This window comes from Ascaphus truei, chromosome 10, assembly GCF_040206685.1.
Source record: "Ascaphus truei isolate aAscTru1 chromosome 10, aAscTru1.hap1, whole genome shotgun sequence".
NCBI classification, from domain to species: Eukaryota; Metazoa; Chordata; class Amphibia; order Anura; family Ascaphidae; genus Ascaphus; species Ascaphus truei.
The window spans coordinates 55,023,723-55,029,221 of NC_134492.1; positions in this window are offsets into that span (position 1 = coordinate 55,023,723).

Below are 5,499 nucleotides of genomic sequence, written 5' to 3' on the forward strand. Positions count from 1 at the left end.
TGCACCCCTTACACCAGTGTCTGGATGCCCCCGCTTCACAATATTTAAAGCAGCAATCCCGCATGGGATCTTACCTGATCCGCAGTTCTCAATGTCCAGGTACCTCATTCCGCAATGTTATACCTGTCTTCTGGGTTAGGGGTATTCGTGTGAAGCTTGAGTCAGATCTGGAAGAAAGCAGTATAGGTTATTTCAGTGTAGTATAGTGCAGTTAATATATACAGGGTAAATAAGATATCCAGATCGAGAGTGTGAGGCAGAGAGGAGGGATGGGGAGAGCAGAGGCAGAGAGGGGCGAGAGAGACTGAGAGGGGAGAGAGAGACAGAGAGGGGAGAGAGAGACAGAGAGGGGAGAGAGAGACCAGAGAGGGGAGAGAGAGACAGAGCGGGGAGAGAGAGACAGAGAGGGGAGAGAGAGACAGAAGAGGGGTGGAGAGAGAGACAGAGAGGGGAGAGAGAGAAGAGAGGGAGAGAGAGACAGAGAGGGGAGAGAGAGACAGAGAGGGGAGAGAGAGACAGAGAGGGGAGAGAGAGACCAGAGAGGGAGAGAGAGAGCCAGAGAGGGGAGAGAGAGACAGAGAGGGGAGAGAGAGACAGAGAGGGGAGAGAGAGAGACAGAGAGGGGAGAGAGAGACAGAGAGGGAGAGAGAGGACAGAGAGGGGAGAGACGAGAGACAGAGCGGGGAGAGGAGACAGCAGGGAGAGAGAGACAGAGAGGGAGAGAGAGACAGAGAGGGGAGAGAGACAGAGAGGGGAGAGAGACAGAGAGGGAGAGAGAGACAGAGAGGGAGAGAGAGACAGAGAGGGGAGCGAGAGACAGAGAGGGGAGAGAGAGACACGAGAAGAGGGCGAGAGAGGGAGAGCGAAGAGACAGAGAAGGGAGAGCGAAGAGACAGAGAAGGGGAGAGAAGAGACAGAGAAGGAGAGAGACAGAGAAGGGAGAGAGAGACAGAGAAGGAGAGCGAAGAGACAGAGAGGAGAGACAGAGAGGGAGGAGAGAGGAGAGGAGAGACAGAGAGGGGAGAGACAGAGAGGGGAGAGACAGAGAGGGAGAGACAGAGAGGGGAGAGACAGAGAGGGAGAGACAGAGAGGGCGGAGAGACAGAGAGGGAGAGACAGAGGGGAGAGACGGAGAGACAGAGAGGGGAGAGACAGAGAGGGGAGAGACAGAGAGGGAGAGACAGAGAGGGAGAGACAGAGAGGGGAGAGACAGAGAGGGGAGAGACAGAGAGGGGAGAGACGGAGAGGACAGAGAGGGGAGAGACGGAGAGAGCAGAGAGGGGAGAGACGGAGAGACAGAGAGGGGAGAGACGGAGAGACAGAGAGGGGAGAGACGGAGAGACAGAGAGGGGAGAGACGGAGAGACAGAGAGGGGAGAGACAGAGAGGGGAGAGACAGAGAGGGGAGAGACAGAGAGGGGAGAGACAGAGGGGGAGAGACGGAGAGACAGGAGAGGGAGAGACAGAGAGGGGAGAGGACAGAGAGGGGAGAGACAGAGAGGGGAGAGAGACAGAGAGGGGAGAGACAGAGAGGGAGAGACGAGAGGGGAGAGACAGAGAGGGGAGAGACGAGAGGGGAGAGACGAGAGGGAGAGACGGAGAGACAGAGAGGGAGAGACGGAGAGACAGAGAGGGAGAGACGGAGAGACAGAGAGGGAGAGACGGAGAGACAGAGAGGGGAGAGACGGAGAGACAGAGAGGGAGAGACGGAGAGACAGAGAGGGAGAGACGGAGAGACAGAGAGGGGAGAGACGGAGAGACAGAGAGGGGAGAGACGGAGAGACAGAGAGGGGACGAGACAGAGAGGGGAGAGACAGAGAGGGAGAGACAGAGAGGGGAGAGACAGAGAGGGGAGAGACAGAGAGGGGAGAGACGGAGAGACAGAGAGGGAGAGACGGAGAGACAGAGAGGGGAGAGACGGAGAGACAGAGAGGGGAGAGACGGAGAGACAGAGAGGGAGAGACGGAGAGACAGAGAGGGAGAGACGGAGAGACAGAGAGGGGAGAGACGGAGAGACAGAGAGGGGAGAGACGGACGAGACACGAGAGCGGAGAGAGACAGAGAGGGGAGAGACAGAGAGGGGAGAGACGGAGAGACTGAGAGGGGAGAGACAGAGAGGGGAGACAGAGAGGGGAGAGACGGAGAGACAGAGAGGGGAGAGACGGAGAGACAGAGAGGGGAGAGACAGAGAGAGAGGGGGTGGAGAGACAGAGAGGTGGGAGGGAGAGACAGAGAGGTGGGGGGGAGAGACAGAGAGGTGGGGGGGAGAGACAGAGAGAGGGGAGAGACAGAGAGGGGGGAGAGACAGAGAGGAGGAAAACTGACTGACGGGGGGGAACTGACTGACGGGGGGTAACTGATTGGGGGGGTACTAACTGGGGGGGGTAACTAACTGGGGGGGTAACTAACTGGGGGGGTAACTGACGGACTGGGGGTGGGATGACTGGGGGGGTGACTGACTGGGTGGGGGGGGGTGACTGACTGGGTGGGGGGGGGGGTGACTGACTGGGTGGGGGGGTGACTGACTGGGTGGGGGGGTGACTGACTGGGTGGGGGGGTGACTGACTGGGTGGGGGGGGTGACTGACTGGGTGGGGGGGGTGACTGACTGGGGGGTTACCTCTGTGTCCTGCAAACACACACACAATCTCTCTCTCCCATACACACACACACACACACACACACACAATCTCTCTCCCATACACACACACACACACACACTCAATCTCTCATACCCGTACACACACACACACACACACACACACGAAGGGACATGCGCCGGAGGGGAGAGGGGGGGGGGTAGAGAGAGAAACACCCCGCTACTTCCTCCCGCCCCGCGCCAGCAGCGGGAGCACCGAGGGGAGAGAAACACCGGCAACTGCAATATCTTCAAACCCGCGCAGGCAGCGGGAACACCGGAGGGGAGGGGGGGAGAGAAACAGCCCGCTACCTCAGTATGTGACCCGCGCGAGCAGCGGGAACACCGGAGGGGAGGGGAGGGGGGGGGGAGAAACACCCCGCTACCTCAGTATGTGACCCGCGCGAGCAGGGGGAACACCGGAGGGGAGGGGGGGGGAGAAACAGCCCGCTACCTCAGTATGTGACCCGCGCGAGCAGCGGGAACACCGGAGGGGAGGGGGGGGGGAGAAACAGCCCGCTACCTCAGTATGTGACCCGCGCGAGCAGCGGGAACACCGGAGGGGAGGGGGGGGGGGAAAACAGCCCGCTACCTCAGTATGTGACCCGCGCGGGCAGCGGGAACACCGGAGGGGAGGGGGGGGAGAAACAGCCCGCTACCTCAGTATGTGACCCGCGCGGGCAGCGGGAACACCGGAGGGGAGGGGGGGGGGGAGAAACAGCCCGCTTCCTCAGTATGTGACCCGCGCGAGCAGCGGACGGTGGGGGAGGGAAACACCTCGGCTTTTGCAGTATGTTCCGACCCGCGCGGGCAGTGGGAACACCGGAGAGAGGGGGAAGGATGTATCAGTGTATACTGTATATAAATATTTAATGTGTATTATATTCCCCCCACCTGAAGCATCTGTCCAAACTCCTCCATGACCGGATCCTTAAATTGTAAATTATAGGAGCTAACACAATTATACAGGAGGATATGAGGAGGAGGAGGGAGGGGAGGAGCAGCAGACGCGCATGCACGCACTCACTGCCCCCCCCCCCCCCATTACTTACCCGTGCACAAAGGGCGGTTTGAAGTCCTGGCAACTCCATCCCGCGTCACAGCCAATCAGCTACGATTTTTTTTTTTTCAATTTTTTTTTTTTCATTTTTTTTTTTTCTCGAGCAGGGGATTTTTTTTTTGCAGAGCAGGGGAAAGGTTACTGGCCAAGAGCCAATATCCGATCGCAGCTGGCGAGCTGGCGACCGGGTTTGTCGAGCACTGTATATATATATATATACACATACACATATATATATATATATACATATATATATATATATATATATATATATATATATATATATATATATATATATATATATATATATATATATATATACACACACACACACACACACACACACACACACACACACACACACACACACACACACACACACACACACACACACACACACACACACACGAAAAGTATCCCACATAAGGCACTCAGGTATACAAAGATAACAAAGTTTATTGAAAAAACACGTCACACAAAACGATTATTAAACTCAATGTCTCCCAATGTGGTCCAAAAACCCCCAAAAAACCTTGGTAAGGTGAATGCCAGATAGCAAATAATCAATGTAGAGCGCTCTATATAAATAATAGCACACTAACCTCAGAGTGATAAGGCATACAATATGCCTATCCCCGGTCATGTGAAAACAGCTATACGGCTAACTATTGCACTAATCAGCCCTAGTTCAAATACACAGAAATACCAAGGGTCCTGCTTAAACCTTTAGATACTAAAACCTGTCTGCATTATACATATAATGACAATATAAGCCCATGTAAAGTCAGGGAAAAGTATTATGCAGAGATGCAACACACACTCTCAATGGAGTCAGATGCAGCAGCTTCACTGAAACACAGAGAGGCAGCAACAAGCGCTGGTATGCATGTAAAGCGTAATATAAATGCCTGCCAATAATCAGTATGGTATATGGCAACATGAATCATGTGTAACATCAGATGTGTGCAGCAATAAGGACAGAGGCAGCCACAGATAACTAGAAGGGATCTGATCATAAAGCAGTGGTGATGGAGCAATACTTAGTCCAGTATCATGCCTGCTGTACAGGTTCAAGTGAGCCACAGTTCAGTCGCTTCCAATACAAGCGGTCATTAGATAGCCAGTTTATTATTAAATCATCTGCTGCAGCATGTTAGATTTGAATACTGCTGTGTGTTCTTTAATTCCATTCCTGTTATTACTAATTTCTCTTGTCACATAAAGGCTGGTATTGCCTTGGAGACGTGCACACAACGTTATCCTGTGATTGGTCTATTGTCCTCCTGAATCAGCTGTAGAAGCTCAACATGCTCCGTTTCTAATTGGATGACATGGTGGGAGCGCCTTAAATACTACTGGCGCACACCTAATCAAGCCCCTAGACAAAGCAGGTGGTGAAACGTACGTCGGGGTTTGTCTCCTTGTTTGCGCTCTCATATCATCTCCTCCCTGCTCCTGCACTTACCGGATCTACTTTGTGGCTGGACAGCAGCTGTGGGGCTTGTATTGGAAGCGGACTGAACTGTGGCTCACTTGAACCTGTACTCTGTTTCAGTGAGGCTGCTGCTGGTAACACAGATTTAAAGCACAGCATGGGCATCAGATGCATCTGTGTTGTGCTTTAAAGCTGTGTTACCAGTGAGCATTAGCTTATATGGGCTCCATGTAACAATGGTTTTTCAGACGAAAGGTGACACAGTGTGTGCTCATTTGCATGTCATTTCCCAGAATCCCTTGCTGCAGTGGAAGCACTGTATGCTGGGGATAATGGTGAAAGGCAGGGTTGCAGACCTGCCTAAGACA